Genomic DNA, 15,637 nt, shown 5'->3' with positions numbered 1-15,637 from the left:
GAGTTCCATATCAGAGTGGTATCAACAGCCTTTAGAACTATCATATCTAGACTGGGTGCAGTGGCTCACCCCTGTAATCCCAGCTCTTTAGGAGGCCGAGATGGGCAGATCACCTTAGGTCAGGAGTTCAAGACCAGCCTGGCCAACATGGTGAAACTCCATCTCTACTAAAAAACACAAAACTTAGCTGGGTGTGGTGGTGGGTGCTTGTAAGCCCAGTGAGAAGGCTGAGGTGGAAGAATTGCTTGAACCCGGGAGGTGTAGGCTGCAGTGAACCGAGATCATGGCATTGCACTCCAGCCTGTGGGACAGAGTAAGACTCTGTCTCGGAAAAAAAAAAAAAAAAAAAGAAGGAAAGAAAATAATTGTTACAGCTAAATCAATGCAGCCCTTCCTTTCTAAGGTAGGACTGATCCTAAAGACAGGGAGGCCACTTTCTCCTCACTGGGGACAGGTAGCGAAGCTATATGAGAAGGATGGATTCCCACCAGGAGATGAGACAAGATCTGATGGTTTTTTCCTATCCCACAGAAATGAAGACCTGGAATCTCCAAGTTTACTCACTTCTGATTTTCCTTTGACTATTCTAAGATCCAGAGCAGAGATCTGCTAACAAGAAGAGTTACATAAAGTATAGGTTTTCTGTATTTCAATTTTAATGAGGGATGCTTAGGTTCAATTTCCCCAAAATTAATTGCACTGTATGTATGAGAACCTCTGGGAGGTACAGGTGTACCTTACAATGCTTCACAGATATGGGGTGGGGGGGGGGTTGTTGTTACTGTTTTTGTATTTTTTTCAGAGACAGGGTCTCATTGTGTCATCTAGGCTGGAGTAGAAAGGTGTGATCATAGTTCACTGCAGCCTGGAACTCCTGGGCTCAAGCAATACTCATGTCTCAGCCTACCGAGCAGTTGAAATTACAGATACAAGCCACCACACCCAGCAGATACTGTATTTTCTTTTTACAAATTGAAGGTGTGTGACAACCCTGCTTTGAGAAAGCCTATTGGTGACATTTTTCCAAAAGCATGTGCTCACTTTGTGTATCTGTGTCACACTGTGGTAACTCTTACAATATTTTAAACTTTTTCATTATTCTAATATGTGTTGTGGTGATCTGTGATCTATGATCTTTGATGCTGCTATTGCGTTTTTTTTTTGGGGGGGGGTGCCACAAATTGCATCCATATAAGATGGTGAATTTAATAAACAAATGTGTGGTTCTGTGTATTCTGAATGCGCCACCAACCAGCCATCTGACCATGTCTCTACTTCCCTTGTGTCTCCGTATTTCCTGAGACACAATGAATTGAAGCTGGGCAATTAAAAACCCTGCAATGGCTTCTAAGTGATCAAGTAAAACAAAGAGTTGCACATCTCTCACTTTATATCAAAAGCTAGAAATGATTGAGCTTACTGGGGAAGGCAGGTCTAAAGACAAGACGGGCTAAAGGCCCTTTAGCACCAAACAGTTAACCAAGTTGTGAATGCAAAGGAAAAGTAATGGAAAAATAATATGAAAAAGTGCTACTCCAGTGAACACACAAATGATAAGAACACAAAACAGCTTGATAGCTTCTATGTAGAAAGTTTGAGTGGTCTGGATAGAACATCAAACCAACCACAACATTCCCTTAAGTGAAGCCTAATTTAGAGCAAAACTTCAACTCTCTTTAATTCTATGAAGGCTGAGAGAGATGGAAGTTGCAAAAGAAGAGTTTGAAACCAGCAGAAGTTGGTTCATAACATTTAAGGAAAGACGCCATCTCTGTAACATAAAACTATAAGGTAAAGCAGCAAGTGCTGATAGAGAATCTGCAGCAACTTTTCCAGAAGGTCTAGCTGAGATCCTTGAAGAAGGTGGCTACGCTGAACGGCAGATTTTCAGTGTATATGAAACAGCCCTGTGCTGGAAAAGGATGCCAACTAGGACATTCACAGCTGGAGAGGAGAAGTCAATACTGGCTTCAGAGCTTCAAAGGACAGGCTGACTATCAGGGGCGAATGCAGCTGGTGACATTAACTTGAAGCTAGTGCTCATTTACCATTCTAAAAATCCTAGGCTCCTTAAGAATTTTGCTAAGTCTACTCTACTTCTGCTCTATAAATGGAACAACAAAGCCTGGATGACAGCACACCGGTTTGCAACAATGTTTACTGAATATTTTAAGCCCAATGTTGAGATCTTCCGTTTGTAAAAAAAAAAAAAAAATGCCTTTCAAATATTACTACTCATTGACAACGCACCTGCTTACCCAGGAGCTCTGATGGAGATATACAGGAGATGAACACTGTTTCCTTGCCTGCTAACACAGCATTCATCCTGTAGCCCATGTATCAAGGAGTCCTTTTGACTTTCAAATCTTATAGTCACCATAGACAATGATTCTTCTGATGGATCTAGGCAAAGTATACTGAAAACCTTCTGGAAAGGATTCACCATTCTAGATAACATTAAGAGCATCCATGACTGGGCACAGTGGCTCACTCCTGTAATCCCAGCACTTTGGGAGGCTGAGGTGGGAGGATTACCTGAGCCCAAGAGTTGGAGACCAAGACCAGCCTGAACAACATGGCCAAACCATGTCTTCAGGAGAGAGAGAGAGAAAAAAAAAACTAACTGGGTATGGTGGTGTGGTTCCTGTAGTCCAAGCTACTTGGAAGGTTAAGGTGGGAGGATTGACTGAGCCCAGGAAGTTAAGGCTGCAGTGAGCCACAATCATGCAACTGTATTCCAACCTGGGCAACAGAGTGAAACCCTGAGTCAATAAACAAAAACAAGAAATAAAAACACGATCATTGGAAGGAAGTCAAAATATCAACATTAACAGGAGTTCAGAAGAGGTTGATTCCAAACCCAATGGATGACTTTGAGGGGTTCTAGGCTTCGGTGGAGGAAAGAACTCCAGATGTGGTAGAAATAGCAAGACAACTAGTATTAGAAGTGGAGTTTGAAGATGTGACAATTGCTGTAATCTCACAAGAAAACTTGAATGCATGAGAAGTTGCTGCTTACGGATGAGCAAAGGAAGCCGTCACTGGAGATAAAATCTTTCCCTGATGAAGATGCGATGAACGTAGCTGAATGAAGAAAAAGCATTTAAAACATCACATAAACTTGCTGGATAAGCAGGGGCAGGGTTTCACAGGACTGACTCCAATTCTGAAAGAAGGTCTCTGTGCGTAAAATGTAAAAAACAGCGTCACAGTCTACAGAGAAATCTTCCATGTGTGGCAAACTTCACTGTTGTCTTATTTTAAGAGATTGCCACAGCCATCTCAGCCCTTCAGTAACCACCAACCTAACCAGCCAGCAGTCATCCACATCCAGACAAGACCCTACCAGCGGCCGGGCGCGGTGGCTCAAGCCTGTAATCCCAGCACTTTGGGAGGCCGAGGCGGGTGAATTACCAGGTCAACAGATCGAGACCATCCTGGTCAACAAGGTGAAACCCCGTTCTACTAAAAATACAAAAAATTAGCTGAGCATGGTGGTGCGTGCCTGTACTCCCAGCTACTCGGGAGGCTGAGGCGAGAGAATTGCCTGAACCCAGGAGGCAGAGGTTGCGGTGAGCCGAGATCGTGCCATTGCACTCCAGGCTGGGTAACAAGAGCAAAACTCCATCTCAAAAAAAAAAGACTCTACCAGCAGAAAGATTATGACTAACTGAAGTCTCAGATGATTCTTAGCAATTTTTAGCAACAAAGTATTTTAAAATTATGTACTTTTTTAAGCCATGATATTGCACACTTAATATAGTACAGTGTAAACATAACCTTCTATGCAATGAGAAACCAAAACACAAATGTGTGACCTGCTTTATTGTGATATTTGCTTTATTGCAGTGGTCTGGAACCAAAGCAGTGATATCTCTGAGTTAGGCCTATACTGAAGTAAGACAAAGCTAAATTAAAGAGAAAATTATTCCTGGCCGGGAACAGTGGCTCACACTTGTAATCTTAACACCTTGGGAGGCTGAGGTGGGCAGACCACCAGAAGTCAGGAGTTCAAGAGCAGTCTGGCCAACACGGTGAAACCCCGACTCTACTAAAAATACAAAAAAAAATAGCTGGCCATGGTAGTGGGCACCTGTTAATCCCAACTACGTGGGAGGCTGAGGGAGGAGAATCACTTGAACCGGGAGGCGGAGGCTATGGTGAACGAAGATTGTGCCACTGCACTCCAGCCTGGGTGACAAGACCAAAACTCTGTCACACACACACAAAAAAAACCTATTCCCTAACTAGCTCTGGACTAATCCAGTTTGTACACCATCTTTAAAAGTCCCTTAAGCACTATGTTAACAATAAGGAGTAAGAGAAGTCCTATTGAACTGATACTACCCCAAGTTTGTAAATCCATTCTGTAAAACCCTCCTTGCACTGTTGCATGCTCTATTGTTTACTTCTTGTGTGACTGCTTATCGTCACAGAGTTCTCCGCTGGGGTTTTGAGTCTCTTAACACATCTTTTAGAGATTCTTAGTTTCACAGCTTCTGAAATGACAACACAGCTAAAACAGAAGGAAATCCAGTATCAAACCCCTGCTGGAGTGATTCCGTATAGCTTACCCAGATGGAAACATGGTGTTTATACATTTGCGTATCAACTCCAACCTGTGCAGGGACGTCAGTTGCTTTCTGTAGCTGTTTTCCTCTTTGTTTCCCTGAAAGTAAGGCATACCAAAGGAGAAAGTCAATGAGCTGCTATCTTTTCCCTCCACGCACACAAAGGAATTATGCTAACCATTTAACTTCAATCTGTCTAGGAAACAGGCAATTTTTTTCATTAGAAGATTTGAGAGCAGGTGTAAAGTTTACTATTAATAAAACCAATGATAAATCAATGCAAGACTTTAATTAGAACCAATATATTTCTAGTAAGTTTGACAAGTATAGAGTACGCTATCATCTCTGATGCTGAATAATACATTGATCATCGAATGAGACACTCGCTGGAAGGTGGAATGCATTATCTCAGGTATCCTATTTCAAGGGTTTGAATGGTGACAATCCAATATAATCATTTCAGTGCCTTGCAACTGTCAGTATCTGATCCACAAATATGACATATGCCTGAAAAGATGCCTTGTAAACAGTGTCCAGGTAAAGCCTCAATACATTAGTGGCTTCTATCTACTGACATTTGAATCCAATAAAAAAGAAGCACTAATGAAGATAGTTTTAAAAAGGGATCTGGCTGGGCGGGGGTGGCTCATGTCTGTAATCCCAGCACTTTGGGAGGCTGAGGCAGGTGGATCACCTGAGGTTAGGAGTTTGGGACCAGCTTGGCCAACATGGTGAAACCCTGTCTCTATTAAAAATACAAAAATTAGCCGGGCGTGGTGATATGCACCTATGGTCCCAGCTACTTGGCAGGCCGAGACAGGAGAATTGCTTGAACCTGGGAGGCAGAGGCTGCAGTGAGCCAAGATCATGCCACTGCAGTGAGCCAAGATCATGCCACTATGGGCAACAGGCAGGGCAATAGCATGAGACTCCCTCTCAAAAAAAAAAAAAAAAAAAGAAAGAAAAAGAAAAAGAAAATACAAACAAACAAAAAACTGGATCTAGGTTCTGGAATAATATGACCACAATGTGTAAAAAAGATTCAGTTTAGAGAGGACCATGCCCATAGCTACCACCAGCAAGGCTAGGACACTGACACACTGTCTTACATATTCAAGGCTGATCATGAATACTTTGGCACACTGTGGCTGCGGCAGCAAGAACAGCAGTTAATTGGCCAGTGCGGTGATGTGTACCTGTAGTCCCAGCTACCTGGGAGGCAAGAGGATCCTCGAGCCCAGGAATTTGAGGCTGCAGTGAGCTAGGATCATACCACTGCACTGCAGCCTGGGCAACGAGCAAGATCCTGTATCTAAAAGGAACAAAAAAGAATTTTACGTATGTAAATTATGCCTCAATAAAGCTGAACAAAATAGGAGGTGGCAATCAATCCCATGTACGTCCTGCGCGGACATGCGGGTACCTCCTGATTACCACAGTTCATATCTAGGAAGAGCTTCCCATGAGCTTTATTTTTAGACTGGTGAAATTAACAGTGCAGAGTATCGGCCTCAACCGCCCACCCCCCGCCCCACAAAAAAGTCACCTAGCAATACATTAAGCTAAAAATATTATTTTACAAATGCTCCTGTTTCTTGTTCTTTTATTTCCACGGGGTTTGGGAGAAAACAGGTGGTGTGTGGTTACATGAATAAGTCCTTCAGTGGTGATTTCTGAGATTTTGGTGTATCCATCAAGCCTCTATTGTAATCTAAATAACATAAAACTCTTCCTTGAGTTTAGATGTTACCGTCACATAATATATGTAATTTTGGACATAAGTATGGATTCTTCTGTGACAGCAATTGTGGAGTTACTGGTCCCAGTTGATAGTCTAACCTAGGAAAACTGCTTTAAGTTTTCTCTTGCTAGGCCTCTTCAAAACAGTGAGCAGGAGCAATATCAAGAAATAAATTGCTCTGATGCCTTGCTTATATTTTAGAATAGGAAACAAATTGATCAATATAATTTTGTCAAAAGGTTATGGACATAGACAAATAAAGTGAACAAACACCGAGCGAATGTTTGAAGCATGTAGCAATGACTTAAAACAGACACGTATTTTCTATCCATGGATTCTTAATCTATAATGGACCAAATGACTACAGATACAAGAAAATAAAATGTGAGTATAGTCTTTCGTCTGACAAGTGTAAAATTCAGGATTCTATATTTATAAATATGAACATTAGTTACAATTATACAAAAAATGACTGGCAGATGGAAAATACTATAATGGGATTTTTTTTTTTTTTTTGAGGTGGAATCTTGCTCTTGTCACCCAGGCTGGAGTACAATGCCATGATATCAGCTTACTGCAATCTCCACCTCCCAGGTTCAAGCAACTGTGCCTCAACCTCCTGAGCAGCTGGGATTACAGGCACCTGCCACCATGCCCAGTGAATATTTTTGCATTTTTAGTAGACACGGGGTTTCACAATGTTGTCCAGGCTGGTCTTGAATGCCTGACCTGAAGTGATCTGCCTGCCTTGGCCTTCCAAAGTGCTGGGATTACAGGTGTGAGCTACCAAGTCCACCCTGTATTTTAATAAGATACAAAATGTTATGTACATATCTCCATGATTTTTTTAATATACACAGGAGATCAAAGGACATACATAAAAATGTTAACAGTGATTGTCAATGAATATTTTTTATTCCTTTCCATTATTTCCAAATTCTTTTGAGAACATATTATTTTCCTCATATTGACTTTAAGTAGACAGAAAGGAACACAAATACACATTAGAGAGTTCATCACGACAGGCAATTTGTTTCCCTCTACTGTCTACTATTCATGTTTTCCTCACTAGGAAAGAACTTTCAAAAAACGTGACATCACCTTGCACATAATAGTGTGACCTGCAAATAACTCAGCTTCTACAAAATTCAAGTCAGTTGAGCAAGACAGCAATGGCTGGGAAAACTTACTACCTGGGCAGGTAATTCAACACCTTAATATCAACAGTGCTCAGAAATGGAATCTTCCTCATTGTAAATGGCTTCTTCAAATGCTACATTCAGTTTGACACAAAGACAGTTCCCTGTGACAACCTTATTAGCCTATTTTTTAATATGGGGTAAAGGTATAAAACCATAGAAGCTATTTTCTTGAAAGTAACTGTAGAACAAGGCATTATCTGTTATCAAAGCATATGAAACATGTTGAAAATTTACAAAGAAAACTGATACTGCGGGAAACTATAAGTACATTTCATATAGACAACCCAAAATATGAGAAAAATGGCTGGTGCATGTTTTGGAGAATGTTCACGCAAGATAACAGACTTTGAATATAGACAAGTACCTAGAAAACATTTTTGAATTACTAAAAAGGATATCTGTTCTTTTAAAAATGTATGGATTTGCGAAATAAATACCAGAAAATACCTGAAGGGGTATAGTTATTGAGCTGGGCTACAAAGCTATGCGTTTGTCTGCAGACACTCAACTGACAAAAATACAAAATGGAAAAGCATGATTTTTTGCAATGAAAAATGTACCACAGGAGACCCAAGTCAATCATCAAACATTTCGCATGATATAACACAGTCGTTTGAACCGTTCCCTGAAATCCAAACTGCTTCATCAAAGAGGTAATAACGTCGAGCATTTGCTGAAATGATATCTAATATTTGCTGAATTTTTAGTATACGCCAATGACTAGTCTAAGAACTGATGCTTTGTGTGAATTCATGGAATATTGACACATAGGAAACAGTATTTGTCCTCCGACTTTATCCAGAATTCAGAGTGTATGATTGGCTCCTCTTGACCATTTCTCCCTAAGCCCACATCCAAAACATTTCAATTAAGTGATAATACAGGTTTAAAAAAAAAAAAAAAAAAAACAACTCATACAACAAATTAACAGTTTCAAAATTACCCTTAAAACCAGGGGAAATACTCTTATCAAATATTCCTTGGAATTATTCAAATCCTACCTGACATTCTTCTGACTGATCATTGCTTTGTATTAAGCACATTTTGTCAAAGTATTTATCATTGTTCATTATTAGCACCATTCTATTTATTTATTGTAACGGATTAGTATCTGTCTAGAACAATGTCTAACTACCTCATTTGAATATAATGTTTCTTTCAAAGGCTAAAAGCTCCTGGAGACTAGAGAGCAGTTTTAATTTATCTTTATTTGGGTGAGGTTCAGGAGGGCAGAACAGTGCTAGGTACACTGTACGAGGTTCAGTCGCTTTGAGCTGAAGTCCATTAAGCATTAATGTTTGAAAAGAATTTTCTTCACCTTAGGATGCCGTCAGCTAACCTTGAAAGAGTCTCAGGTGTGAGGCAATATTAAAAGTGCAAGGCTGCCTGCACAGGTAATTAATAGAAAGAAAGCAGGACTCAGTTCATTCCCTGGGAAAATTCAGTAGTGGCATCTTTAGTAGAGCAAAAATCAGTTTTCAAGTACAGTATTAAATGACCTTCCTTCCTGCTCTGGCTAGAAGCAAATTACATTAAGAGGCGTCAAACATGCACCTTCCTATGTGGTATGTTCAGGCCCTGCTCAGGCTCATTACCAAATAGGACACTTGGCGCACCTGTGTGCCTTGTCCTGCCTCATTTTCCCCTTCTGTTACTTAGAATAACCACAGAGGCCTTAATGAGGCAAAGTAAGTAAAGCATATCCTCACTTAGTGAGGCTGAATCAATGGTAGATGGCTAATCATTAACTCTAAGTAGCCCGTGGGTGGAACAAAGCAACATGGATGTTTCCTTTCACAGCAGACTTTGGCAGTCCTCTATGTTAGTGAAAGTGACGGCTTCTCTCAGCCTGAGAAATGACTGAAGCAAAGGCTATGACCCAGTACCGTTCATCTGGTGAATCTGTTATGGAACACCCCCTAAAGACTTATTATTCCCATAACAGCTTTATCCTGCCCCCGCCACGATCCCCACCCCAGGGAGAAAGTTGCCTTTTTCTAGCTGTCAGGCATCAGGTGGACTCCTCTTCCAGCAGCTCTAGGAATGAGCTCGACAGGCCCTAGCCACGGTTCAGCCCAGTTCCAGCTGTGGACCTTGAGCCCTCTCTCAAAGGCCTAATGGTCAGGCTCAGGACTTGGTGTTAGGATGTGTATCAGTTACAGTTTACCAAAGAAATAAACCAACAGGATATATATACAGAGAGAGAGAAGAAAAATACATTATGGGAATTGACTCCCATGATTGTGGAAGATGAGAGGTCCCACCATCTGCCACCTGCAAGAAGAACCTGGAAAGCAAGTGGTATTATTCGGTGCAGGGTCCAAGGCCTGAGGACCACGGAGGCCAATGGGTAAGTCCTGGAGTTTCAAGACCCAAGAAGCAGGAATTCTGATGCTCTAGAGCAGAAGTTGGCTGTCCCAGCTCAAGAAGATTCGCCCCTTTTCCGCCTTTTTGTTCTATCTGGGCACTCAAAGATTATATGGTGCTCACCCACATTGGTGAGAGTAGCTCTTCTTAATCCACGAATTCAAATGCTAGTCTCTTCTGCAAACACCCTCACAGACACAGCCAGAAATGATGCTTTACCAGATATGTGGGCATCCAGCAGCCCAGTCAAGTTGACACATGAAATTAACCATCGCAGGGAGAGAAACGGTACAAAGGCTGGGTGGTTAAGGTTACAGTGTGTAAGGAGCTCTACATTGGCCATGGAATAGGAAGGATGTAGTCCACGGTTTCTAGTTTCCGCGGCTGAAGAGTGGTGTCACTCCAGTCTGAGCCTGTTTCCTCAAGTAGGCACATTTACCATCACAAACACCTGCCTTGCCAACCTCAACATGTTATCTGACAATCAGAGAAGCTAAGAGACTCACAGAAGTATATTTTTGAAATAAAAGTGCTCATTATTTTCTCGAGACACTATTTGAAATATATTCAAGAGGTGTATCTCCCAGCTTCCCTGGGAATCTTAGACAAGTCACTGGACTCAAGTTAGCTTATCTGAAAAATGGGAATGACAGCTCCATCTCACTGGATTGTCGTGAGACATGAAAACACAAATAATCTTTGCCTTCTGCGAATCCCAACGTCAGCAAAATGTATATTAATTTAATGTATCTCCCAAGGAGAAAACTTCAAGTTTCTATCTGAGACATAATAAAAGAGCGAGAAGGCCGGGCGCGGTGGCTCACACCTGTAATCCCAGCACTTTGGGAGGCCGAGGCAGGTGGATCACGAGGTCAAGAGATCAAGACCATCCAGGTCAACATGGTGAAACCCTGTCTCTACTAAAAATACAAAAAATTAGCTGGGCATGGTGGTGCATGCCTGTAATCCCAGCTACTCAGGAGGCTGAGGCAGAATTGCCTGAATCCAGGAGGCGGAGGTTGCGGTGAGCCGAGATCGCACCATTGCACTCCAGCCTGGATAACAAGAGCGAAACTCCGTCTCAAAAAATAAAAATAAATAAATAAAAATAAAAGAGCCAGAAATCTTTCTACTGCAATATGTTAAAGCAGCATTTGTGGTGCCACCTCTCCCTGTGCTGCTCCCGGCTGCATCTGTGGCACACGCTATCTTCACTCTCACACAGTTTTCCTTCAGTGTAGTTAGAAGCCGAATCCAATGTTCTGCCAGTCCTTGCTCCCTCTTTTTTTGTTCGGTTCCTCTTTTCCTAACAGATTTTCTATACCCTATCACACCCCATGCTTTAGGAATTAGAGTTGTCCCAAATAGTCCTTTGGGTAAAGCTCTATGTACAGCATGCTTTGTCCCTGCCCATTCACAGACGGGCTCTGCCTGGATATGTTTGCTCCAGGGATGGCTTAGGAGCCATGAAGTTCTTGTTTCCCTTGGAGATTAGGATTGCAAGGTTCACACGGGGTGTGAGCATTCAGCTCACACATACTTTCACACATACTTTCGGGCTCTGTAAAAATTAAAATGCAGCAGGTACTGTTCCCACAAATCTCTATGCAAAAACATTCTGCCTGTGCTGGCCAAGGAAATCAAGCCCATTACAGCTCCTCGTGCTCATCCTTCCTTCCAAGAAGAGAGGACTCATACTTATTAGACTGCTGTAAACAGCAAGCAAATTGTCTTTAAATGTATTCTGTCTGGCTTTTAAGTCTCTTTGGCTTTTGAATATGAGTGAATTAATATGGTCTTTGACATCGGAAGAGTAAAAACAAGCCACTGAAAAGTAAGTGGTGAAGATCTGAATAGAACCAAATATTCCGAAGCATCCGAAAACGCTTGCCCATCCCTCTCTATTTCTCCCTGTATCCATCATCCCCCACCCGTGTATTCTTCCCAACAATACCAAAAGGAGAAAAAAGGTATTGCACCTCTAGCCTCATACAGAGTATGAATCTTAAAGCATTCATTTCTCTCAAATTAAATCCAGCGCCTATGACCACCAGCAGCAGAGCATAGCTGTTAACACCTTTGTCCAACAAATCAGGGCAAACCGTGGCCTTGCTCCTTGGTATCTAATGACCTTCATTAAAGTGTCGTAATATTTCTGAGGTATTGGGATTTGACTGGGGGCAGCCACTGGCAATAATTTGAGCAATGCTTTGACTATATCATTCCAGGTACTGCTCAACGTCAATTCAGAGAATTCATCCTAAAGATTCTGTTCTCTTGGAAACACATCCAGTACCAAAATCTGTATCAGATGCGGTTCACCTAGAGCAGCAGCACCAGTGGGAGGTAGATGATAAAATGATAAATAGGTAGGTGGGTAGATAGATAATGCCTTACAGAAAATTAGCTCACTCTTGCGGAGGCTGACTAAGCAAGTCTGACATGCCTAGTACAGGCAATCAGGACAGAAAGATTATGAGCAGAATGAAACTCACGGGCACAGCCCAGCACTGTCGTCATTCATAGATGGAATCTCATCTCTTTGTAAGAAAAACCTCAGCCCCGTTCTGAAGGCCATCCCACTGTTCAATAAGGCCCACCCAGATTTTCCAGGCTAACCTCCCTGCCTTAAAGTCAAGTGGTTAATGGCTTTAAATTACATATGCAAAAATACCTTCATAGCAAGACGTTGATAAGCGTTTGACTAACTGGAAACTGCCTTCTGGTCCAACTGACACATTAAAACAGCAACAAAAATAGTTTATTGAACATTCCAATACCTAGATATGAACCTAACAAACATCTGCATGACCTCTGCATTGACACTACAAAATGTTAGGAAAGAAACGTTAAAAGACATAAATACGTGGCAGGGGTTACACCATGTTCACAAAATGGAAGGTTCAATATTGTAACGCTAACAGCGCTTCCCAAATTGAACTGGAGATAAACGTAATCCCAGTTTTATTCCTAGCAAATTTGGTACCGACATTGGAACAAAAAAAATTTTTTAATTTGTATAAAAATGCAAAAGGCCAAAATTAACGGAAATAATCATTTGTTTCCTGTTGAAGAAAGCTTATACTCTAGATATTAAGAGTTATGGAATGATAATTACTGAAACAGTATACATTGCCACAAAAGAAGAGACTGATAGATTCATGGAACAGAATGGAGTCCAGGAACTGAAACACACATATGTGGTCATCTGATTTGTGGTGAAGAGGCCACTCACTGCAATGCAGTTGGGAAATCACAGAATTTTCTACAAATGGTTCTAGCTCAATTGGATAGCTATGGGAAAAAAAAAAAATCTTTTTTTTTTTTTTTGAGACGGAGTCTTACTCTGTTGTGAGGCTGGAATGCAGTGATGAGATCTTGGCACACTGCAATCTCTGCCTCCTGGGTTCAAGCGACTCTCCTGGCTTAGACTCCTGAGTAGCTGGAATCACAGGCGCGTGCCACCATGTCCAGCTAATTTTTGTATTTTTAGGACAGATGGCGTTTTACCACATTGGCCAGGATGGTCTCAGTCTCTTGACCTCCTGATCTGCCCACCTTGGCCTCCCCAGGTGTGAGCCACCACGCCCAGCCAAAAAATCTCTATTCTTACCTCATATCATATACACACAGGCAAATCTATCCAAGAGAGATTGTAGATCTGAATGTGAAAGGTAAAATGGTAAGACTTTTAGAAGTAAATATATGAAAGCATGTTCATGACTTTGGAGTAGGCAAAAATTTTGCAAATAGGATGCAAAAAGCACTAGCTATAAAGGTATACATTATATATTTTTTAAACATATATATTAAAATTAAGATTGTCTGTTCAAAGGGTAACATTTAGTCACTTTATCATGTACATGTATATCACATCGCACTATGCACCTTAAATATATATAATAAAAATCATAATTGTTTTAGCAAACTAAAAAAAAAAAAGGGCACCATTAAGAACCAAGAGAATGCAGAAACAGGCCTATATGTAGATAATCAATTGATTTTGGAAAATATGCTAAGATAATTCAATAGGAAAAAAAAAATGGTACTGAAGTAACTGAATCACCATATAACAAAGAAAGATCTTTGAGTCCCACCTCACACCTTTGAAAAACAAATGTTCACAATGTATCATACACCTCAAATGTAAAAGCTACAACTATGTACAGGTGATGGCCTAGTTCTTGATCTGGATGCTAGTTACAGGGTTATTTATGTTTTCAGGTTATACACGACACTTTGTTGTATGTTTACCGTAATTCTATTAAAAGAAAACACTATGTATAAGTCATGCACCACATAATGACATTTGGGTCAATGATGGAAGATTATAATAAGACTGTGTGTAATCTTATAAGACTATAATGCCATATTTTAACTGTACTGTTTCTCTGTTTAGGTACGTTTAGATACACAGCTACTTGACCATTGTTATAATTGCCTACAGCATTCAGTACAGTAATATGCTGTACAGATTTGTAGCCTATACCATATAGCCTGGATGTGTAGTAGGCTACACTAAGTTTGTGTATATACACGCTCTGATGTATGCACAGAGAACCTGCCTGATGATGCGTTTCTCAGAGTGTATGCCCATCGTTACGTGATGCATGACTCTATATGTGTCTCAGTTTACTTTCCTCCCTAGACTTGGAGCCCCTCAGAAACATAAACCACATCTTATTCTATTTTGCACGTCCAAGGTCAATTCCAGATCTTTGTTCTGTGTGTACACACAGTACTCACAAATCATCCACAAAATATCTTTGATAGATAAATAACAGAATGACTGACTTGAAATAAGGAGATCTTCATTTTAAGCCCTGCCTGGCTTTTAACTCTTGCAGGTGTAACCAAGTGAGAAGCTATTTCTTTCCTTCCTTCCTCATTCTCTCCTTTTCTATCTATAATAGCAATAATAATACAGCTATGAAAATTATAGATAATTTCTATGTTGAGTCTTCTTCTTACCAAAGCATTTTTTCTTATCACACATTGTATTACACATTACAGCATTGCAAAGCAAGTCACATCTATTTTAGGAAAAGTTAAATCTTGAGACTCTCCTGTTTGAACAGAAATACTTAAGGTCAGCTAGGGTTAATAGGTCCCAGATAAATGTCATGCCCATCATTTCACCCTGCCCTTTCAATTATTGGTCTCTCTACATATCTTGGGGCTGCAAATATATTTTCTCTCAAATGTAACTCCAACTGATTGAGAGATACCTTGGGTTCCTCCGCTGAGAAAGATTCTGAAATTAGCTTGGGTCTCAGCAAGACAGAATGTTCTAATTAATTAGTAAAGGAAGATGGACAATCGGTATGCATGCTCTATTACTGCCATCCCTTTTCCATGGCCCATATTTAATGCTAAAGTGAAAATTCAAAACTCCATTCATTTATTCATTGTTTCTTCCATCCGTTCAAGATACCCTTACTGAGCACTAACTATGCTCGGCCCATAATGGCCAATATGATTAGAGAATCAGCTAAGAACTCTAGAAGAACACTTACTCATAGGTCCTTTTGATGAAGATTTTTTTTATTGCTTGTATAATAATTCTAATGGTGTTGATTAGTGAAATTTCATTGCCCATGCCTGTGTTAAAGAATACTATTGTCTTTTAAACATGCTATTTCATTTATCTTAAAAAGCATGCTTGTTAATTGAAAGGGCACAGATGTTTCTATACCCATAAGAAACTAAGGCATAATAGCGCATGGCGTGGCAAAACACATCGTTGGATTTGGGTT

The 15,637-nt window shown here is 40.7% G+C and overlaps 1 pseudogene across 1 annotated transcript in view; it reads right to left on the bottom strand.

The window, feature by feature from the left end:
• Positions 1-15,637, bottom strand: part of LOC128931914 (eukaryotic initiation factor 4A-I pseudogene) — a 100,083-nt pseudogene that overhangs the window by 66,800 nt on the left and 17,646 nt on the right. Inside the window, exon 3 of the transcript XR_013533675.1 lies at positions 4,575-4,669. The product of XR_013533675.1 is annotated as a eukaryotic initiation factor 4A-I pseudogene (transcript). The remainder of the gene's footprint in view (positions 1-4,574; positions 4,670-15,637) is intronic.

This window comes from Callithrix jacchus, chromosome 4 (assembly GCF_049354715.1).
Source record: "Callithrix jacchus isolate 240 chromosome 4, calJac240_pri, whole genome shotgun sequence".
Taxonomy (NCBI): Eukaryota; Metazoa; Chordata; class Mammalia; order Primates; family Cebidae; genus Callithrix; species Callithrix jacchus.
Note: the sequence above shows the minus strand (reverse complement) of the source record. Positions and strands in the feature narration are given on the sequence as shown.